At 42.7% G+C, this 24,734-nt stretch overlaps 1 non-coding gene across 1 annotated transcript; it reads right to left on the bottom strand.

The window, feature by feature from the left end:
• Window positions 1-23,642: 23,642 nt before the first annotated feature.
• LOC121166782 lies at window positions 23,643-23,777 on the bottom strand. The gene has a single exon (XR_005885482.1). It is a non-coding gene; the product is annotated as a small nucleolar RNA SNORA70 (small nucleolar RNA).
• Window positions 23,778-24,734: the final 957 nt, after the last annotated feature.

A 24,734-nucleotide genomic window follows, 5' to 3' on the forward strand; every position in this document is an offset into this window, starting at 1 on the left:
AGTGGCTGCAGCTAAGGCCACAGATCCCACTGGGTTCCCACTGAGGACAACTGCGGTGCAGCTTGTGGGCAGCTAAAGGCTTCCAGAAGCCTGGGAAGTTCACTCTGATATATCCCTTGGGACAGGTATACCCTCTCGTCCCCAGCTCTGCAACACACATCACAGAGTCCAGGCCACTTACTCCACAATGAGCATGGAGAGAAGAGAATGACTTCTATATTTGGGGGTAGGAGTGGGGAATTGTATTTTTGCCTTGTGCTTCTGTTTAAATGTGTTGGCTTTTCTACAGTTAAAACACTTGAAGGGCTCCAATCTACAGAATCTTAAAGGATATTTACAACAGAAGAAAAATCGGAGAGTAAGCATTTTTTCTTCTCCACCGTATTTCTACTCATAAAAATAACCTAAAATGGATTTAATTTAAAATAGGGATCCTAAGCAGCCCATAATTCTGATAGTAAATGGCTATTTTACCATGATCTCATAATGTGTCTGGGTGTCTGCTTCCTCAGATTAAAACAAAGGAGTTGGAATAGAACTATGAGGTCCCTGTCAGATTTTATAATTTTATGGTTCTGCTACAGGTTTAATTTATAAGAAATACACTTCCCCTCCCCCCAGTTAGTTTCAGAGAACGTGCTATTTTTCAAAAACCTTGCTGATGTTGCATCTATGTTCAGTTTCAAATGAAACAGAACACTGTGACCCATTTAAAACCTGCCTCCTGAGAGGATATTAGCCACCAGTTATCAATCCTTCTATTTAATTTTCTTGATAAGGACTGTATGATAGGAGCATTTCTTTACAGCGAAATGAATAGTAGTCTAGACTGTATTTGATGATACTGTATATGTATTCTGTAATAGCTCTGTGAAGTGGATTGCGTATTTGTTGCAGATTCCATTTGGATGAGTTGAGAAAAAGGAGAAAATTGACTCTTTTGCTCATTTGTCCTGAACTGCTGAATAGCTAAAAAGACATGGCCTCTACCGCTCGTTAGCAAGGTGCAACTGCTGCCTCCACTGGGATGGCTCTCGTGTTTAGGACCAGAAATGATCACTATTAGGAGAACAGCAACAACAACAAATCTTAGTTTTAAGAAAATGTTCTTCTGTTCGTATTCATGCATTCTTAGATTGCTGTCTACTAAGATAAAAAAGAGGAAGCATTATTTTAGTAAATACTGCAGCTCACCTATTCAATGACAGCCTGGTTAATGAGCATTTGTAATAGCTAAAAGATCAGTAAAGTGTATTTTCTTAAGCAAGCAGAGACACCTGGATATATTTGATATGTGATGTCAATGGTTTTTTATGTTTATATTCAGTTTTGGAAACAAAGTCCCTACTTTAAGTTAGGGAAACATGAGACTATGTAATATTTTTAACGATATATTAAATTTATTCTGTTAAAGACTGCTTTTTGTATTGGAAAGTCAGATTTATATAGACAAGGAGAGACAGAGGGAAAGATCTTCCATCCACTAGTTCACTCTCCAAAGCTGAGCTCATCTGAAACCAGGAGCCAGGAGCTTCTTCTGGGTCTCCCGCACAGGTGCAGGGTCCTAAGGTTTTGGACCAACTTTGATTGTTTTCCAGGCCACAGGCAGGAAGCTGTAAGGGAAGTACAGCAGCCAGGAAACGAAATGGCTCCCACAGAGGATTCTGGCGCATGCAAAGTGAGGACTTTAGCCACTAGGCTGCTGTTCCAGGCCCAATGATGTGGTAACTTTTAAATGTGAGTGAAAAAGAAAGTGTAATATGATATTTATTAGCCAAGATATGTTCTACGCACAAAATTTGGTTTACAAATATTTTTATAAGAATGTAGAAACAGAGATAGCAAAGAGAGAGGGAGAGAGAGAGAGACACAGAGACATACCCCCATCTGCTGGCTAATTCCCTAAATGTGTGCTAATGGCCCAACGGGACTGAAGCTAGGAGTAGGAAACTCAATCCAGGTCTGCCACTTTGGTAGGAGGGATGCCATTACATGATCCATCACTGTTATGTCCCAATGCCTGACTGTAGAAAGCTACAGTCAGAAGCTGGAGCTGGGTACCCAGAACCAGATACTCAGGTATTGCGTATAGGTATCTCTACTGCCAGGTCAAACATTTACCCTAAGAAATTAATTTTTTAATAAAAAATTCCATCAAAATTGACAGTATAACTGATTCCCTTCCAATGTCTAACTTCCTGGATGCAATATGCTACACACAGGGACTCATAGGCACTCAGGTGTGAATATACAGGCACACCCATATAGCTGCACATACACAGAGACCACACAGCCACACATACACACCACAAAGAGAGGCGTGCACAACAACACACAGTTATAGCTTTTGAATGGTTGATGGCGAGGAGCAGACTACTGCTTGAAGGGGCAAGAAAGTATTAGGCAAATAGCAGCAGGAAAGGGCTGGGTGGGGCCTTTAAATTAAGCACTGGAAGAATGCAGAACAGAAAGTCTGGAATGTGGGAGAGCCATGCTGGGTACAAGCCAGGGGAGCATGGTGAGCATCTGTGCTGTGTCTGGCTTCCTTTTGCAAAGTGGGAGAAGACAGAGTAGAGAGCAAGGCTGGAAGGAAAGGATAAATGTGAGGTAGAAGTAAAGAAGAGAGAATGAGGGAAGAGGAAGAAAAGGAGAGGTGCCTTTAAAAGCCGACTTGACTTAGGAGGGTGACTCCACATTCTGGTTTGCTGTCATCGCAGCAGCACTGTAAAAATATTCTTTCATTTTAGAAACATCCCAGTATGAGTGATAAATTGTCACCCAAAGTCCACATATGTGAGTTTTTGACATCAGTCGTAGAACTTATGGTGCAGCAGAGAGGGAAAATTGCCGAAGATTTGTGGAGGACTGGGCAAGACATGGGAGCTGTAAGAAGAAAATGGTAGTGCACATTTCTTTGTGTTTGTATCATTTGATTGAATGATTTCATGCAGCTCAGATATACAGTAGAGAGATTTTGTACCAAAATTCATAACCTTTAGGTTGGAAAACACTTTTCCTTCAACAAATCTGCACCATTGCCTCTGTCTTCCTTTGTCATTAAGATGTTAAGTCTAGCTTGCCATATGTGCCTGGTCAATGGAATGGGGTGGGAGTGATGGGAAGCCTCTTCTAGGTTACATCACACAAAAACTTTGGATTTATTTTGGTTCCCTCTCTCTTTTTCTCTCTCTCTCATATCGGATTGTGAACTGTCTCGTGGGAAGGCCATGTGTGAGAGAGCTGATGTCTTTGGCCAGTCATCATCACTGTGCACTGAGATCACCAGCAGACATTTAAAAGTTTATGGGAAAACGGCTACAGTGAAAGAGAGGGATTTATAAGCAAGTGGGGAGCTGGGGAAGGATTTCATGCAGGGCAGGCCTTGTCTCATCTGCTGTCAAAAATCTCTAACTTTTCAAGCTTAAAATGTTAAGATTTTTCAACTCTTATTGTCTGTCCACAGAGCCGATCAAGCTGTGCTCAGTTTGCCTCTGCAGTGGTGGGACACCCTCACTCAGTTTTCCACTTCAGACTGCAGTCCTTTCTCTCTGTTCCTATCATTCAGGGTGGAGGCTGTGGCCAACGACAGGGTGCTCCCACCCTTAATGTGCTCCATTTCCTGCAACTGATTAGTAAAGCTTTGTTAAACAGTTTCCTTTTCTTGGCTATGAAGTACAACCTGCCTATTAATTTCTGTTTAATCAGCATTCATTTCCAAATGTAATAGGGCTAGTGTGAGTTTGTCTCTGGTTCCCAACTTCCTTGTTTCAGGTTCTAGCTCTCAAATTTAGCAGCTTTGTGACCTTGAGCAATTTGCCTCATCTGTCTGTGCCTCCATTTACACAGCCAACTATAAGATAATCAGAACTGTAACATATTTCTATTGAAGGACTAGAAGTGGGCAGGTGTTTAGAAGGCTAAACTAACAGTGCCAGACGTGCATGGGCACCCGGGAGTTAACAGGTAAAGTGCTTACAGCAACTCCTGCCTCTGAGTGAGCAGTCTGTGAACCTTAGCCCTTATTACCACAATATCATTTGGCACAAATAGAAAGGCAATCATTTCTTAGATCAAAATGCTTTCCTGAGTTGGAACTGTGTTCTCTGATTTAAATTTTTGGAATTTGCTATGAGTTGTGAAATAACTTACTGGCAGATATTGGATTCTTAAAAGAGTGATCCATGACTCAGATTCTTCATGAGAAATGAGAACTCTCTCTGCACGGCCTTCAGAAGTCATTTGCATTTAAAGAATGGGGCTAAGTCTTGCATTACTCCAGGAAAAGAGAGGGATGCGGATGCTATAAAAGTATTTATTAAACTTTCAAGAAACTGCAGTTTGTAAAATAAATGAGGCACTATAAAATGTATGTTCTCTTAAAGGGGAGCACAATTTAAGTTTCAATATTCCAAATATGCACCTGCAATGCATACTATATTCACAGTGACTTCTGTGATGTTATTAATAGCAATCACTTTCAGTGGACTAAGAAAAGGGTGTATACACTTTGTGTATAAAGACTGGAAATTCATGATCTGTTTTGGTATTAAAATGTGGAAATGGATGTACACACACACACACACACACCCCTACCTTGGAAGGCTTGAGTGTATCATACGTCCTCTTTCTTCCTTGATTCTGTCTATATGTATTGACTTTATGCTTGCTGCTGTCTCTGGTTCTAGCCAATCTTCCCCTCAGCTAACTCCCTTCCTCTAATCACCTGTTAAGTGCAGAGCCCTACAGATGCCACAAGGTATTGGTTGGAGCAATAGGGTAAGGACAATTTAAACAGAGAATCATTATCCAGGGCGAAGCAGAGGGGGCACATTCCAGGAAATAGGAGAGAAAAGACCAACAGCAGAGGGGTACCTGAAGACTGATGGACATGGAAAAGCGTCAGACACAATGGTGTGGTGTTGCAATGACTAGATACACCAGTGGCATTCGGTGAGTGGCTATCTGAACTCCTCTGGTGACTGGAGCTCCACCAACAGCCAGATGGGGAGGGCATTCACCAGGAGTTCACGAGATGAACCCAGGCAAAGAACTGCCCATCCTGCTAATTCATTTCATTTGACCAGGAGCAAAGAGAGAGCACCAGATCTCAAAAGTGCTGTGTGAGAATAGGGAGGATTTTATAGTCCAGACCCTCATTAGCACCGTATCAGGCATCTTTTTTGCTTAGGGAGGCAAAGGCTATGGGACAGACTGCATATGCACTAAGCTGGGAGCGAACTCATTTCTGGCTCAGTGAATTGCATCAATGTGGCATTCAATAGTTCCACCAAAATAGGTCCAGATAGTCCCCAGACCTAATGGCCAATAGATCTGGAACTCCACTAATGGCACAACAGGCACCATTGTGTATGGTGTGACGAAGGCTGATATTGGAGGGACAATAGTGAGCTGTGCATGTGCTGAGTTGGGAGCAAACCCACTTCCAGCTCAGTGCATTCCTCTGGTCCCACATCAAAAATATACTGACCTTGGCTTCTTATGACTCAAAATAGGTCTGGGTGGCCTTCAGACCTAATAGTCAGTAGGTCTGGGAAGATCAGCACCATCAACAACCTAGTAACTTAGGACACCTGATGTCTCCTTAATCCTGGGAACTGCTCAAATCAGAAGTAGGAGAAGGGTTGTGCAGACAACAGTGCAGCCACAAAAACTGGATATTAACTGCAGTAAGTAAAAGTGAACTATAGATCTGTGTGTGACACAGCTCAGAAATCTGCTCTAAGGAAAAGAATCCACCAACCAGAAGTACAATGACCGAGAGCAAAGAAAAGGCAGAGGCACAATGAATATTACTGATGTCTCCCCTGCAAAGGAGCAAAAGCCTTTACCAACCTCAGAACTAACTGAGGAATACATTGAGAAAACGGGGGACACAGAATTCAGAAAACTTGTGATAAAGCTTCTTATAGCCAATGAGGAGTGCATACAGGAGTTCAACAAAATTAAGGAATAGGTCAACAGAAAATAATAGCACTGAAACAAAATCAAGCTGAATCATTGGAAATGAAGGATGCAATGGAGCAAATTAAAAATTCAGTGGAAAGTCTCCATAATATTATCAAAGAGTCAGAAGAAAGAATCTCAGAATTGGAAGGTATTTCTTGTCACAATGGGGAAACAATCAAAAAGCTGAAAACAGAGCTGGGTCAAGCTATAAAAATTATTCAAGAATTAAGAGACACTATTAAAAGGCCAAATATAAGAGTTATGGCAGTTCCAAATGGTGCAGAAAGAGAAGCTAGGTTTAAAAATGTGTTTAATGAAATAAGGGAAAACTTCCCTAATCTGGAGAAAGAATTGGGAAACAGAATACAGGAGGGGCACAGAACTCCCAACAGACTTGATCAAAAGCAATCTTCTCCATGACACATGATAGTTAAGCTCTCTTCAATGGAACATAAGGAAAAGATCCTTAAATGGGCATGTGAAAAAAAATCAAGTGACTTATAGAGGAATGACAGCTAAATTCACAGGAAACTCTACAGGCAAGAAGTGAGTGGAGTGACATATTCCAGATTCTAAAAGGAAAAAAAATGTTGGCCCAGAATAACGTACCCAGCAAAGCTTTCTTTTGTCTTTGAGAATGAAATAAAGAGAGAATCAAGATGGCGGAATAGGGTAAGGACACATTTAAATGGATGGAAAAACATTTAATCAGGACCAAGTAACCAGGACATATTCCAGGAAATAGGAAAGGACAGAACAATAGCAAAGGGGTACCTGGAGACTGACAGACACAGGAAAGCAGTGGACACAATGGTATGGTGTTGCAGTGACTGATACTCAAGCAACATTCAGCTATTCGGCAATCTGAACTCCACCAGCAGCCAGAACTCCACCAGCAACCAAGTGGGAAGGGACTTTCACTGGGAGCTTGGGAGGTAAACCCAGACAAAGAACTGTCCGTCCATCCTGCTGGTCTGTTTGATTTGAGCAGGAGCAGAGACAGAGCAGCAGATCCCAAATGGACAGTGCGAGAACAGGGTGGATTTCACAGCCAAGTTAGCCCCATAGAACGGAATTGGGCGCCATTTTGTGTAAGGAGGCAAAGGCAAGGGAAAGGACTGAGCATGCGCTGAACTGGGAGTGAACTGATTTCTGGGTAGCCCTCAGACCTGATGGCCAGTAGATCAAGAACTGTAGTAGTGGTTCGTCAGGTGTCATTTTGCACACTGTGGCAATAGCTTTAGGACTGTAGGGGACAACAGTGAACTGCGCATGTGCTGAGCTCATGAGAACTCTGAATTCCGTGGATTGCACTGGTCCAGCAGGAAAATAATACTGACTGTGGCATCGTACAGGTCAAAACAGGTCCATGTGGTACAGAGACCTAATATCCAACAGGTTCCAGCAAGATCAGTGCCACCAACTACCTAGCCATATAGGACACCTGGTGTCTCTAATCCTGGGACTTGTTCTAATTGGAAGTGGAAGAAAGGTTGCAGAGACCACGGTGCAGCCTCAGCATGGTATCACAGGAAGTGGAGAGTGGTGAGCCAGGGGCTGGGGCTGTGGAGACAGTGGTGGAAAGTTGACATAAGAACCCAGACCTGGAACTCGCTGGAGGTTGTGGCACAAGTGGCTGCAAGCAAAGAGTTGTGTACCAACTGCAATAAGTAAAATTGCATTGTAGACCTGTGGGTGACACAGCTTAGAAACCTGCCCCAAGGAGAAGACTCTGCTAACCAGAAGTACAATGACCAAGAGCAAAAGAAGAGACAAAGGCACAATGGATATTACTGAAAACTCCCCTGCAAGGGAGCAAAACCCTATGCCAACTTCAGAGTTATCTGAGGAAGACATCGAGAAAATGGGGTACACAGAATTCAGACAACTCATTTTAAAGCTTCTGATCAATAATGAGAAGCTCATACAAGAGTACAAAGAATTTAAGGAAGCAATAAAGCAAATGGTGAAAGAAACAGTACAGATATATCTTTTCTTATTATTTATATACAATACAATACTGGAGGTTCCCAGTAATGGATACAAGATTTCTTTCTGAGATGATAAAAATGCCCTGAAATAAGATTTTAGTGATGGTTTCTCAATTTGTTAATACACTAAAATGCATTGAATTATATTCTTTAACTAGGTAAACTGGGTCAACACTGTGGTATAGTGAATAAAGCCACTTACTGCACCAGCATTACATATGATCCCTGGTTTGAGGCTCTGCTGCATCACTTCTAACCAGCTCCATGCTAATGTGCCTGGGAAAGTAGCATAATATGGCTCAAATTGTTGGGCTCCTGCCCCAGGTGGGAGCCCTGGAGGAAGCTCCTGGCACCTAGTTCCTGGCTTCAAATCAGCCCAGTTTCCATTACTGTAGCCATTTGAGGAGTGAATCAGTTGAAGATCTCTCTATCTGTCTCCACCTCCATCTCTCTTTAATTCTACCTTTCAAATAAATAAGTACATAAATCTTTAAAAAACAGGTAAACTATGTAATAAAGATGACATTTCAATATAACTATTAAAAAGTCATTGAGTGTCATGGCACAATAGGTTAAGCCACTACCTGTGATGTCACTTTCAGTCTCCTTGTGTACCTGGCAGCAAAAGATTCATTCTGTGCTTGGGCCCCTGTTATTCCAAACAGGAGATCTGAATAGAGTTTCTGGCTCCTGGTTTCAACCTGGAAATTCTATGACTATTGTGGCCATTTGGGGGAATGATGAAAGATCTGTTTTTCTCTCTTTCCACTTTGTTCTCTACTCATCATTCAAACTTTCAAACACATGAAGAGTAAAAAAGTCATTACAACACAAAAATGACAAATGTTACAATAGCAGATTAACTTTTTCTAGACTTGGAGGATGTGCCAAGCAGCTCATCAGGTCTTTAAGCACATTATTTTCATAATCAGATTTAATGTGTATAGTCTTCATTTTACAGATAGGGAAACTGGAGCTAAGGTAAGTTAAGCAATCTATAGAGGTCACATAGCTAGCAAGTGGTGAAATTGACAATTTGCCTGCAGTGCTGCCAGACCACAAGTGCAGTTAGAACAAAAGGGAAAGAACTTTCCAAATCCAATTGTTACAGATTGTATACTCTTATTAAATGCTTATGCCATTATAACTCTTAGATTTCTATAATGGCCACTTTCGATGAAATAGGAGTCTGGACTTGGAAGAGGAAGTTCACCTGAGTCATCAAATGTTCCTTAAATGGATTGAGCTGAAAATGTTGAGGTCACTTAGCCTTCCTTCATCCTGTAGTGATGCTGGCAATAATCTATGCAAGTCAACATCAGCAAGTACTTGTACAGTAGTGAGACTTTTCTCTTTCTTTGATTTCTGGGAAAACAACACAGATATAAGCCTGTAGCATCACATTCCAGTTCTTTCAAAGATACCTAGTTGGCTAGCTCCATGGAGAGCTCCACAAAGAAATGATGGGCTTCAGTAAGAAGCAACCAGAACAGTGGCTTTTTTCCCGTGTAGAATTAAAAATAAAGAAGAATCACTGACCTCTGAGCACAAAACAATTTCTTCCTTCATCAAGAAAAAGCAAGAACTTTCTGTTTATCCCCACTCACTCCCTCTGGTCACCCCTTTTGTGACCTGTCCCTCACTCTGGGTGTCTTTTCTCTTAATCTGCAAATACGTGATACAATTGGGGCTGACAATGAAGACAGAGTAAGAGGAATTTGAGTTTGCTGGGCTCATCAACACAGAGAAATGTTTATGCTATTATTTCTGGAGAGGATTCCTTACTTCCAAGCTGTGTAACTTTCAGGTTTCACAACAGCCATAGACAGTCTCTACCTTCCTTTGCTTTCAGGGAGACCCTCTTTCCTTCTTTTCTCTGCCATCCCAATAGTGGTAGCAGAGGCTGCTTGCCAAACACCTCTATGAGTTCAGAGTAGTTTTGGCATCTGGCTTGAACTTGAATAAAGTTATAAGTGATATAATTTAATAATGGTTTCCTCAGGCTGAAATAAAGAGTTCACGCTTTTAACACTAAATTTGAAAGACATAAATGTGAAAGAAAAGTTCTTGTACTTGCTGATCTGTGCTGCAAAAATCGATGTACAGGATTGGGGAAACTCAGCTAGAATCTCACCTGTGAAGAAAAGAATGAAATGTTCTGCTTCATCACAAGCACAAAGCAGTGCCTAATGGAGTTATGGAAAAGCTCCAAAGTTAGGACAAGTGGTGTTTCATGCAGGGACTACTGGGCTCAGACCACATCCAATGTGCTGATAGTCCTGTTTCAGGAGGGTGAGGTATAACTTTTTAAAAGATTTTTATTTTATTTTTTTATTGGAAAGACAGATAAACAGAGAAGAAAATACAGAGAAAAAGCTCTTCTGTTTGCTAATCCATCCCCTCAAAGTGGCTGATCAGGATCCAGGATCCAGGAGCTTCTTCTGGGTCTCCCACATGGGTGCAGCGTCCCAAGGCTTTGGGCCATCTTCTACTAGTTTCCTAGGCCACAAATAGGGAGCTGGATGGGAAGTAGAGCAGCTGGGATATGAACTGGCACCCATATGGGATTCCAGTACATGCAAGGTACAAATTTAGCCACTACACTATCGTACTGGGTCCAAAGTGTAACTTTCAAAAAGATAAAACCATATAAGTAAAATGAACACATTCAACATTTTATTTAACCCATGAACTAAAATATACTTAAATGAAGGCTTTGATTTGCAGAGATTTATATTCTCTACCAGACATTTTGCATCATCATGAACATGAATCATTTGCATTTCTAGGGGCAGAAAACATTTGATTATACATTCTTCTAGGACTAAAACTATTCCCCCAGAGTTGTAGCATAGAGTAGTTAATCAGGGGCAATCAGAAGAGTGGACAGCCTATGCAGTCACATAATCCCTGAGCGGCTGCCAACTGTACTGAAAGGACACCAGCAATCACTGTGGCCCATTTCCAAATCCTGGACCATTTCTTCTTATAGGAGGGATATTATGGAGAGGAGAAGAGTTAGCAGAGGCTAATTAGGAAAACAGAAGCTTTTGGGAACATATATCATGGGATCATGATACGATTATGGATATTTCAGCTTGGTAAAGACATTGTTGACAATGATCCTGAAGAATAGTTATTCTTATTCTGTAGTTCCAGGAATCAGAACTGGAGTAAAGGAGGGAGAAAAAGGGAAGTTACTGCTGAGCAGATCTTAATACATGAAAGATCTGGTTAGCAAACAGAGTGTTCTGGTGGTTTCCTGGCATTGAAAGAGAAATAATCAAACATAAGTTAAATAATTATTTAAGATATTTATTTTACTTCATTTTAAGTTAGAATGCAGACAGAGAGAGAGAGGGAGAAAGAGAGACCTTTCATCTGCTGGGTTACTTCCTAAATGACCATTATGGTTACAGCTGCTCTGATCTGAAGCTGGGAGGTAGGAGCATCCACTGAGTACCCTACATGGGTGCAGTGGCCCAAGACCCTGGGTCATCCTTTGTTGCTCTCCTAGGACAAAAGCAGGGAGCAGTGCCCTTATGGGATTCTGGAGCCATAGGAGGAGGGTTAGTCTACTATGTCACAGTGCATAGTAAGTGAAATTTTATAGAAATTCTGTGGAAGGAGTTTTCATATTTTTAAGAAGTTTGGGCTATACCAGTATTGTTCTACAAAAATATAGTGTAACTCAGGTTTAGTTTTATGTTTTCTTTCTTTAAAACTATTTTTATATATTTTTTATGTTTACGTAGTTGATCAGGGTGGGAAGGATCAGTGATTAGGGAAAAGTGTGTGTTATCATTGTTTACAAATTTGTATGTCTTATTCGTATTTCTAGGGAAGTGGGGAGATAAGGGGAAGAAGCCATACCCAGCCTCCCAACTGCCCCAGAACCCGGGGATGGGGAACAAACCACCTGATATCAATCCAGGGTCCCCGATGCGGTGCATCCTCCTAAGCTTCTGTCCAAGTGATTTCGACAGTTCTGATATGCTGTCAATCTCACTAATCCAAGAACCAGGAAACACTTCTGATGTCTATTGGCTGAAATAGCTGACCTTGGTGTCTTCATTTGCCCAGGAGTTTGCTGTCATAATTTGGCTGGGGTAGTTGTCTAATTTATTCTATCCTCCTTCCTCTATTATGGTATCATATGTCTTCTTCAGGCCCCAGTGGTCTGCCGTGTCCTCAAGGTACATCTGGGCCAACCATTCACTGCTCTGTTTTTTCCAGTGAGATCAGGTTTTGACACATATACCTTATGCTCAGACCATCAATCCTGAATATGAGACCCCAGGCCCCTGCACACCTCTACTTGTACCTTCCCCAGGCTCTTGCAAGCCCACGTAACAAGTCCCTACAAGTATGCCCCTGGGTAGAGAGTGAGCTTCCTCCGGTGCCATTGATGCCCCAGGCTACCCAACCCGGGTCCCAGCCAATCCCTGGACATGGCACCCACCATACAAGTGGGACCAAGGACCCTGCTCCGGTGACCTGTGCCACATTGGATCTCCTGCCCCCGAACTTAGTACTTACCATGCATGCAGGCCCAAGAACCCAGGCCAAGGAACCCGGCCCCTGCCAGAGCCTCCATCAGGGGCTGGCTCATGGACCTGGCACACACCACACCAACAGACCCAAGGACCTGGGCCAGGGCATCCACGCCTGCTAGACACTCCGTACCCAGGGCTCATGGACTAGGCACCTACTGCACTCTGACTGGCATGGCTCATTTCACCTTGGCATTCATCAGTGGGTGCCACAGCCTGGCTTGGCCCAGCCTGCCCATAGTGCCAGCTCATGCTGGTGGGTGCTGTAGCCTAGCCTAGCCCAACCAGGCACCAGTCCTGGCCCTAATTTGAACTGACTGGTGTTGTAGCTCTACTTGGCCCTTCTTGCACTCTATCCTGGTTTTCAGATCTGCCAGTGGATGTTATACACTGGCCCAGACTGGTTTGTCCCCAGACCTGAGTCACATGTATGCCAGTGGGTACTGTGAATTGGCCTGGTCTAGGCTGCTCCTTAGCATTGGTTCTTGTACTCAGCTGCATGGACTGTGTTCTGACAAAGAGGTCTCCTAAGCTTCTCTGTCAAGTCTCCTGCCAGTAGCGATGATGCACACACTGGTGGGTCTTTGGTCCAAGTAGACTTTACCTCTTGTTCTGGCAGGAACAGTGGCCTTGCCCAAATAGCTCACACCCATTCCGGTGCTTACTGTTGGGTGCTATAGCCCAGCCATACCCAGTCCACACCCAGACACAGCTCTCACATGGTTCAGTGGGAGTAGAGACTTAGCTCAGCCTGTTCTATATCCACCCTGGTTCTCATGAGTACCAGCAGATGCTGGAGTCTAGCCCAGTCTGACGCTCCCCAGAGCCAGTCCATACCCATGCTGAGGGAGACTGCAGCCATGTCCAGAACTGACCATTGTCCCCATTCCAGCTCTCATGCTCACCAGTGGGAACCTCAACTCAGCTGGAGCATCCTGTTAACACCCCAACCAGGCCTGTTCCCAGTCCCAGATCTTGTGCATGCCAGAGGAGATCACAGTTCTGCAGGGGTGACTCCCCACCTCCCCACAGATTCTGATCCCAGATTTGATCCTCCTGCATGCTGGCTAGTATCATGGGCCAGCCCAGCATTACCAATCCCGTGCTCTCTCACTGTTGGGCACTGTGATATAACTCTGCTCTAGCTTTTGTGTGTGCCAGTGAGTGATATTTGATGGTGATCAGTGCTAACTACCCCAGCTCACGTCTCCCATGTGTGCTGGTACTTTGGTCTGATTCATAAAGCCTTCCATCCCCGCCCCCCTCCCCCCCGCCCGGTTCCAAACTGCTTGGTCTCAGACCCCGTGCCTACCTGCAAATACAGTGACCTTGTCTATGAAAGCCCCTCAGTAGTCATTCCTCATCCAGACATGAACCCTCAGGTTCCTGCTTGCTCCCACCTGTGCCATCCCCCATAGTGTTCTGATGGTTGGGTCAAGAGACTCAGGGCCTGGGGCAACCCTCGGCCCACTGCTGCTGCATCTTTTACATTTAAAAAGTTAAAGAATGAACAGAACCAACCCAGCAACTGCAACCACCAGCTGATTGGAGCGATAGATGGTGCCAGGCCCTGTACTTGTTAGCACATACAAGAAGTTTCTTTGGAGATCTTCCTAATCTAAATGCTGGACTCAGAACCCTAACGAAGAAAAGAGAGAAGACAGAACAGGTCAACCAACCATCTCAGCTATGATGGACTATGTCAATCAGTTGATTTTTCAAAGATCTCATAGTGCTTGGAGTGGCAAGATTGACAGCGATTCATGACTGTGGCAATATCAAAACCACTTGAGCAAGAACTTCAGAGCATGCCCTACATCTGGGACCTGGGGAGGGTGGGACATTGGGTGGGCCTTCTCCCTTAAATAACCCCCTTTAAACATGAAGGTAACAATATGGAAAACATACTAGTATTATCCACAAAAAAAAAAAAAAGTGGCTTGGAATATGTTCTATGAGTAGGAGAGACACGTGATTCTTGTTTTATTTATGGCATTTTGTTTGTTGTTTGTTGATTTTATAAGCCCCAGAAGTATGGAGATCAGTATTTTACCTCAAACTCTGTTCTTTCGATCTTGAAGATGTGTCTTAAATTTTAATGTAATCACTGTACTTTATTACATCTTGGATATCTGCTTGTTTGAAGGTTTTTTCCTTATAACTTGGCAAAAAAAATAATTTTTGTACTTCATCTAATACATTATTATAATAATAAAACAATGAGTTTTAGAAAAACCTTTATAAAACCATGTACTTTTAGGCTGTCATTCTAACTTCAGTTAAAAGTAGCTTAAATATTTGTATATAACCAAGTTTACATGGTACTCACTATGTACTTTGAATATTTATATAATTTTATCATTTGCTTTGTGTTTAAAGGCAATATATGTTTAGTTACCTACAATTAATTAACTGATATTTAATTGCATTTTATTTAGTCCTTTTCTCACATTTTAAAAATAACTTGAGATCAGAATGTCAGATTTTTCTGTGGTCATGTAGCCTGTCTTCAAGATTTTAGTGTTATACTGAGATCTTTTTGTTTGGTGGTTAGAAATTCTTTGTGTCATGTTTTTATGAAGGCATTTTATAATAATAAAAAAAAAGTTAAAGAATGAAAGTAAATTGATTTTTTAATAACATATTTTAACTTAATATGTTCAAATAACTTTAAAAAAATACTTTTATTTTGGTAATCTTTACATAGTTGATTAGGGCACAAAGGGTCAAGAACTATAGGAAAGTGGGTAAGACCATTGTTTCCACATTAACATTATTATTTTTTTCTGTATCTGGGGTAAGGGAAGAGCTAAAGGGAAAAACCCTACCCAGCCTCCCACCCATCCTAGGTCCCCAACGTGGGACATGCCCTGAGGGTCCTGTTCAAGCAGTTTTGACAGTTCTGAATTGCTGCCAATCTCGCCACTCCAAGCATAATGAACTTTATTCAGAATCCACTGGCTGACATAGTCTCTTCATGGTTGGGTTTCTGAGATCAGCTGTTCAGTTGGAGGGATCCCCAGAGGAACTTTGTCTGAGATGATCCCAAATCTGATTCTTGTGTGTTTGCTATTACAGGGTCTGGCACCGTTTGTCGCCCTAATCAGCTTATGCACATGCTAGTGGTTGCAATTGCTGGGTCTGTTCTGTTTCCAGCCCTGTCTTCCACTTGAACCAATGGGTGTTGTAGTTCAGCCCGATTCTGCCCACTTCATACTCGGCCCTCATGCAAACCAGTGGGAGCTGCAGCCTAATTGGAGTGACTCCCCCACCATGCCTGCCCCCTACTCTGGTTCCCATGCTTGCCAGTATGTACTGCAGACTTGTTCAGTCGGTCCCATATCTCATTTAGCTCTCGTACATGTCAATGGGCATTGAAGCCTAGTTCAACCCAACTAGCCCTACTCTCCAGCCCACACACATACTGATGGGTGCTGTTCTGTCCAGCCACCCCTGCCCCTATCCTGGTTTGCATGTTTTCCAGTGGGAGTGGTAACCCAAGAGGCACCCACTATTTCCCTCCTAGGTCACTCCCATTCCCGGATTATGCACTCTCCAGGTGGTTCTGGAGTTTAACTTGACAGAATTAGCCTCCAGTGCTAGCCTCTGCCATCTGATGCTGTGGCAAAGCCCAACCAACCCTCACTCATTCTAATTTATGTTAGCACCAGTAGGAACAATCAGCTCAACCTGGCTTTTCCCTGATCTAGCTCACATGAGGCACACAGGTGTTGTAGCTCTGCCTGATCTGGTCTGCCTCCATCCCAGCTCATGATCTCCAGTAGGAGTGGCAGTCCAGCAGGGGAACCCTCCACATTCCCCCTACCTGCTTTGCCCCTTCTCTCCCTGGTTCTCATGTGTGCTGGTTTGGTGCTGCAGCCCCAGTCTGGTACGGCCCACATCATCTTTGCATTTGCTGGTGGGTGTTGTAGCCTGGCCTGGCCCACCCTCAATTCCAGCTGATGCTAGTGAGGGTTATACCCTAGTCCAGCCCAGCAGGCATCCAATCTCAGTCGTAATGTGTACTGGTATGTGTTGTGACTGAACCTGGCCCGAATCACACTGTTCTGGTGGTTGGATTTGCCAGTGGTTGATGTGAACTGATTCAGCCTGGCCTGCTCCGACCCATGCCAAATGTATGCTGGTGAGTACCTTTCCCTGGCCTGGTCTGGGCTGTTCCCCATAGTGGTTCTTACACTTGCCTGCAGGGTCTGGGTCCTGCCAGAGGAGTTGCCCAGGCTCCTCCATCAGAACCTCTCCCAGTGCCAGATCTCACACTAACTGGAAGGTCCGTGAGCCAACCCTACTTAGTCTACCTCCTGTCCTAGCAGGAACAGTGGCCTTTCCTGACTGGCCTTCAATCCATTCATTTTTACTGTTTGATATTTCAGCCCATCGAAGGCTCGTCCATTCCCAGATACAGCTCACTCATGGCTCAGTAGGGGCAGAGACCTAGCCTAGTCCATCCTACATCTACCCTAGTCCTCTAGAGTGTTAGATAGTGCTGGAATCAACCCCAGCCTGGTGCATCCAATCCCAGTCCACACTTGTGCCATGGGATATTGCAACCATGTCCAGACCAGAACACAGCCCACACTCTGGCCCCTGCACTCACGAGTGGGAACCCCAACCCAGCAAAGGTGTACTCTCATAGTTTCACAACTGAGCCTATTCCCAGCCCTAGATTACGTGCATACCAGTGGGTGCTCTGAACCAGCTTGGTATAGCCCCTCACCTGTCTTGGCCTTTGCCTTTGATGCTGTGGCCTAATATCTCTGGCTCATGCAGACCAGCCAGTGTAACAGCCTAGTTTAGCATGACCTATGCTCCATCCTGATTTCTGTTCTTCCTTGAGAGTTATGGTTTGCTTGGCTCTGCCTTGTCTGTCTGCTCCCAGTTGCAGCTCGGCCCACCCCACATCCTATTTTAGGATGCACCTTCGGGTGGTGCTGCCTTGACCTGCCCAGACTGTTGTCAGTTCCTTTACCCATAAGTGATGGCAGGTACCATGGTCACTCCTAGCTTAGTTCATTGCCACCCCAGCTCGTGACCTAACTTGCGGGACTTGTGTTTCCACAGGGTTGGGCCCACACTTCCTTCACAGAATCTACCCCTGGACCAAGTTCTCTCGCATGTTGGTTAGTGTCTTGACCTGACAAGGGTGACCTATCCCCTGCTCCAGTACTCAGTCAGGGACTGGTACCTAGCCCTGCCAGACAGGCCCCCATCCATAGCTTTGGTGTGGACTGGTGTGTGGCAGTCAGTGATGCGAGCAGCCCATCTCATGATTCCCATGTGTCTTGATGATCAGTCCAGCCTAAATAGAACGTATGCCTCTCCTCTCCAACCCCTCAGATCTCAGTCCACATGCATGCAAGCAAGTCCCATGACCCCATCACTAGGAATCATACAGAAATCATCCCTCACCTATACTCACACTAGGCATATCCCTGATTGTCGCTAGGCAGCAATTACATACCCTAAAAACCCTAGAGCTTGCCCCCAGGTGGCCAGCAGGCAGAACTTGGTGCCCAAAGCCTGGGACTCTCTCAAAGTTTGGTGACAGGGCCCCTGGGCTGAGTTCCAGGCATTGGATCCGACATGACCCAGGTACTCTCCGCAAGCAGGTTACCAGCACTGTGGAGGGCAGCTGTCACCTGACTGTCAAGGTCAAACTCCCACCCCCTAGTTTCCTGCTGCCACAAGGTGGTGATTGCAGGGCAGGGCTAGAGGCCTTAATCCAGTCCCAGGATTTCCTCGTGGTGTACTCACCACGGGGGGAGAAATCTCTCTCTCAGGCCTTTCTGCAGCAGGACTCTCTCACCATGTGGTAATATGCCTATGGGCCAAGTCCTGGGCATTGGGTCCAACCTGGCCTGAGTACTCGCCAAAAGCAAGTTACCACCACTGAAGAGGACTGCTGTCACCCGCGCCTCCAAGGTTGAACTCCCAAATAACTTTTAACTCAAAATATAGAGATATCAGTGAAGTCTTCTATGCTATCCTGCTCGACTGTTACATAGAAATTATGAGAGGCCATTGCTTTGAGATAAGCTTCTGTACTAGATGCAAACAGATCAGACTAAAAACCAAAACAGAGCCACCACACCAAAGTTTCCACAAACGGAAACTGAGCAACTGACACCAGTCAGTTATTTTTCTACTGTTCTGCCTCCACATCACCAGAGGGTAACCTGGACATGGCAATCCTTTTCTGTCTTTTGTTTTTGGCTTTTCCAGCCTTTCTCTGCTTATAAACATCAGCCTCTTCTGCTCACCTTGCTTCAACACATAATAAAACTCTGCTTAGTGGGAACAAGTATCTCTTATCCTTGAATTGCAAATAGAAACCAATTAAACTACATTGCTATGGTCTCATCTTTTGGCTCCACTAAAGTTTTGAAATCTGGTGGCTATCTTATACTTAACAGTGTGTCTGGATTGGACCTAGCCCTGCTTGAAATGATCCATCAGGATTTGTGGCTATTAGTGACTATCTCATTGAATAGCACAGTTCTAGACCACTCATTGTCAATCTGTAGCCTGAAGATATTGCTAAATTGATGTAATTAGTATCTGGGCCATGGATTATAGGCTAAAAATGTTGGTTTAGACAAACAGAAGGTCTTTGCTATTTCCCTTTACGATGGACTTAGTTCTGAGTCTTGGACATTTGTTTTTTAGGATGATGGTCTTTTTGCAGTGACACTGACATTTTCTGCGCTGACTCCAAAGAATCCGGACTTCTTCACTTCTTTCTTGAGGATGTTGTCACAGATTTCACTGAGCATATGTGAACATTAATAGAGGAATGAATCAAAGGTTGAATTTAAGTTCTTGTTAGTTTGGTAAAGGGCATTTTATGAGAGGTATAAATATTCATATATTTTCCTTTTATAACATTACCTGTTAGCTACTGAATCCATGAATTAATCAAGCCATATAATGATATTTGGAAGGTTACTAACTGCATAAAATAGGCCTTTTACTTTTTCCTAAAATTATAACTTTTAGTTTCCAAGAAGACTTGAGTTCATTTTCTTATCCTAGGATTTGGCCCACACATTTATGTCTAATACACTGACACCGTATCTTGCTTCCTTCTAGCATGTGTCTAGATCACTCCTTGGATATTTTAGGCATGGGCTTTTCCATTGGGCATATTCATCTACATTCATAAGGAACTCCTTTCTGACTTATGATATTAGAACCCACATTTCTTGCACAATTATTTTGTATTGGTCCATTAAAATAATATTCTAGTACTGAAACAGTTACAGAAAGGGATAAAAGGAAAAAACAGTGGGAATGGGTGGAATTGCATTTTAGTCTGCTGGAAAAAAACAACCTGGGATGTCCTTTGCAGCCAAGAAAACACAAGTTTCTTTTCAGTAGCTGCAAAGAAAGACAGGTCTTTATTTTTTATGTAACCAAGAAAACAAAATGTCTTCATTATACCATGTTCTGGAACTTATCAGGGGCCATTTTTGCCTCACAGTTATCACAGAAGCACAAGGTTTTCATCAACTCCAAATACAGATGGGCTTGAATGTGCATGTAAGACAGGAACACAAGGTCCTCATCAGGCTCCTGTTATGGTGAGCAAGGTTACTCAAGCTGGAGCAATTCCTAAGGAGGAAAGAAATGAATGATCAAACATATCAGGTATAGACAGCTTTCAAGCGTCGATCAAAATTTCTTATGATTCTACTTTCCATGAACTAGAATGAATCCAGTTATATTGTGGCCTAGAGACGCTATGTAAGAACAAAACCTTGGACTTCAAATTACACAGCACACGAAACAATGTATTCCATGACTTTTGTTTGAAAGCTTTCTAAATATAATTTTCTGCAGGCACAGATTTTTATTTCAGAGAGTCAAAAATAGGGAATTTCCTAAAACACTTGTACACCACTTGTAGAGGTGGGTTTTTAAATTTATGTTTTGTTTTGTTTTTAAGAAAAATTTAAGATCTGGTTAGGTGAACTTGTCAAACATTTATTGAGTGTTTACTATGAATCTTACTCTTACTGGGTCTTGGGGATTTAGGAATGACTAAACTACAGTCACTGCCTTTCCAAAACTGATACTCAAGTGTGAGAGAAAAACATGCAAACAATGGTTTTGATGAAAATCCCCCCAAAATAGAAAATGCTCTGTTTGGGAAGACTTGCAATGGAAAATTATCTGATCAGAATGTTGTAGGCAAAGAAGGGCTAAGGTGGGCTGAGGATCAGGAAGAGAGGTAAAAGCTATTGTGTAAGGGGGCAGAGGGAATAACATGTGCAAACCCCAAATGCTCATGTGTTGTGTAACAAGAAGGATGTGTTCTGAGAAATGCATCATTAGACAATTCGGCCACTGTGTGAACACCAAAGAGTATGCTTAAACTAAGTCAGTTACAGCACTGATAACATTTGAAAGCCTATGAGTCTGCCATCCTGTATGTGGTCTATTATTATATGGCAAGGGTAATTGAAAATATTTGGTATATTTGGGGACCAGCAGGTTTCTGGAGTTGGGGTTGCAGAAGAGGTGCTTTAATAGCACTGAAAGAGATCCTGCGTGGAAGGCATGGGAGTCTTGAGAAATGGGGACTGTCAGGTGGAGAGAATATGGAGGGTGAGATGTCCAGTTAGTAAGAAATTATACTAACTAGAAGAAGAAACGAAGTCTTTAGAGCTAGCATCCTGGTACTCCATTTACCAACAAGGACCTCATATATTTTGAATGTCATGTCTTCTTTGTTTTAAAGATTTATTCATTTTTATTGGAAAGTCAGATGTATAGAGAGCAGAGACAGAAAAATCTTATACCCACTGGTTCACTCCCCAGGTGACCACAATGTCCGGAGCTGAACCAATCCAAAGCCAGCATCCAGGAACTTCTTCCAGGTCTCCCATGCAGGCCATTTTCTACTGCTTTTACAAGGGAAGTGGAGCAGCTGACATAGGAACTGGTGCCCATATGGGATCCCAGCTCACACAAGGTGAGGATTTAGCCACTGAGCCATCAAGCTGGGCCCAAGTTCACCTTTAAAAACTTATTTTTGGGTGAATATCAAACAGCAACTATTTATTGACTGTTCATTGTGTTTCTGAAGCTGTAACATTCTATAGCAGGTGTAATAGTGGTCAGGCCATCTGGGGAGTTGGCCAACTCCGGGCCTGTCCCAGTTTTGCTGTTTATTGTGTGAACCATGTTGGGTAAATCATGTAACAGCTCTGAAACTCAGTTTTCTCATTTATGGAATGGAGATGATGGTATTCAGGTCACAAAGCTGTGAGGATCCATTCAGAAAATAAGTCCAACAGTACTTGATTCATACTTTGGACTCAAAATATGCTCATAAGTGTTCCTATCCTATTCCTCTGTCTTATATAGCATGATTTTTTTCACATCTGTTTATAGGCAAAAACTGATTTTTTAAAAAAATTTTAGATAAAAACTGATTTTTTAAAAGAATCTTCTTTTTGATGTATATACCTGCTTTAAATCCATTTTGAGCACTCTTACAAATGTGCAAATCACAAAGATATTTATCAGTATAGTTATATAATAATTTAACATGAATGACATTAACATTAATTTAATAACAGCCAAATTGACTCAAACAAAAATAACTGAAGAAAATATATAGAAAAATACTAGCACCCATATGGCATGCTGGCACTGCAAGGTGGAGGATTAGTCTGTTGAGTCATGGCACTGGCCCCAGCAGTTTTTCCTTTCTAAACAATTATTCACTTATTTTTATTTGAAAGTCAAATGACAGAAAGGGTTGAAAGGAGACAAGGGAGGCAGAGAGGGAGAGACAGCAAGAGGCATAGAGATAGAGAAAAAGAGAGCAAGAGAAAAATCTTCCATCCACTGATTCAGTCCCCAAAGTGCTCATTACAAAAATAGCTGGAGTAACAACAGACTCAGGCCAGAAGCCTGCAGCTCTCTCTTGGTCTCCCATGTGGGTGGCAGGGTCCCAAACATTTAGGACATCAACTGCTGCCTCACAGGCTCCTGGAAGCAAGCCATATCAGAAGCAGAGTAGCAGAGACTCAAACCATGGTTATGGAATGTGGGTGTCCTAACTTGCTGAGCCAGTGTACATATTTTCAATACTTACTCAATAGTTAAGAATTGCATAAATGCCAATGTAAGTGTGCATCTTACCTTGGAAAAGACTTGGTTCTTGCTTGTGAAAGTGGATTGTCAGAGAGTTTGCAGCTTATGAGTTATTGTGAAGAGTTTGAAGCATGGTTATTGAACTCTGATGGATCATATAGCATCTGCTGAGGATAACGGTGACTCACAGCACATGGTAAAGCAAGGTGGTTGGAAGATGTTTGAGACTGTGCATGCATTTTGTGTGTTCCCTACAGACTTGACTGGGTGAAGTTTTCTGTGTTCTCCTAGAGTCTCTCATGGACAAAGGTAGCATAAACAAACCAGAAGCCTTATTGTGCTCAAATTGTTCCCTCTATCAATTTCATCAGAAAAAATTCACATTCTCAAAACAAATATTTATTAGGACTGACTGTTCTAGTTTAAGGGTTTATCTATATTCCTCCTAATAGCCATTTTGGTTTGGTAATATTACATCTTCATTTTATTATGAAGAAATTGAGGCAAATATAAGTGAAATAACTTAAGATAAAAATTTATGCAGCCATCATATGACAGCGCTTTTTAATGTTGCGTTAAGCTAATGATCATGATACTTTTAAGCAGGATTTGTTATTGATGAGGTTTAGGAGCATAGAGCAGCAGAGGTCCTTGTGAGTGGAGGGCTCACCAGTTTTTCCAAGCGATAATGTTTGGATATGTATTTGACTCTATAGCCATCAGGGATGAGTCACTTCTCAGCTACCATGTCTTCAAATTCATCTGCATTGAACTTGGTAAAGTCCAATTTCTTTGATGTGTGGATCTGCCAGCAACCATGGAACTTGAGCTTGGCCTTTTGTAGGGCTTCAACCACATGCTCCTTGTTTTGCATCTTGCTGTGGGTCAACATGTTGACTTGGCAAATGTGAACCCTGTCTACTGTGCCTTGGGGCTTTTGAAAGGCATACCTGTCTTCAGCCTAGATGAGGAAAAGTATTAGGGCACAGGCAGGAATGGCCACTGTAAAGGATGTGTTCAAGGTCCCGCAGGGTAACCCATACAAGCAACAGGGTGCATAAACAACCAAGGAGGCTGCTGTTTGCAGCCACTGCACACCAGCTGCCCATGAAGCAAGGGAGCTGGTGGGCTTAATTAGCTGCAGAGATTATAGTACTTTTAATAGGATAAGTGTGTACTTTGAAGTTGAATTTATTGTGGAAAGGTCCACTTTAAATTTTTTTTGATGTCTGATCATAATGTTGTGTCTATCTCTTGTGTTGTAATTCTAGTCTATATTTCTGTTGTTTGGTACTCTGTCAAGGTGGAGAATAGCAAGCTGTTGCCCCTTAAGTAATTTGGATCCAGTTACAACAGTGTGTTTGGTTTCATTCAGTGTTTAGTATGCGCTCAGTATGAAGCTTGACTTTATCTTCCATCACTGATAATTGGCTAAAGGTAATATCAATGGGGTTCCAGTCATAATATAAACATGCTGTGCTCCATTACCATTAGAAATGTTTATTGCTTTGAGTATTTCATTAGTGTCCCTGGTTCCTCTTCATTACCCAAACTCTTTGTGGAATAGAAATATTTAACATAAGACATCTTGAATTTTTTCTGGTTTTGAGGAGTGCCATTTTAGATTGCTAAGTAGGCACTTAACAATTCATATCCCATTGAGAGTTGGTTGCAAATGTGAATGAATGAATAACTAATGATACTAATGAGTGGGCTTTTTGTACAGTGGTGACTATAACTGAATTGAGGGAAGACAGGAAGAGTTTAAGGAATGAACTGTGGCTAAGGAGCCTGAAGTTTCAACTCTTAGCTCCTTTTCTGTTAGCCATGGAATCTTAGACAAAGCACTAAATTCCATGAGTTTCAGTACCCTCATCTATCAAAAGTACTTTTGTCGTATTGTGATGTTGGATGAACTCAACTAGGCTGCACAAATAATACATAAGAAGTACTTAGCAAATTACCTGTCATGAAGTAGACTTGCAGCAAAATTGAGAGATGCTGCTCAGGGCAGGACAAGCGTGAAGCTGCTGCTAAGTTATGACCAGGGAGCTGTGGAAGCAAGACAACAAAGCTGGGCAGTGGGCCAGGAGGAGCCAGG

This window comes from Ochotona curzoniae, unplaced genomic scaffold (genome assembly GCF_017591425.1).
Source record: "Ochotona curzoniae isolate NIBS_2020 unplaced genomic scaffold, NIBS_Ocur_1.0 contig_1071, whole genome shotgun sequence".
Lineage (NCBI taxonomy): Eukaryota > Metazoa > Chordata > Mammalia > Lagomorpha > Ochotonidae > Ochotona > Ochotona curzoniae.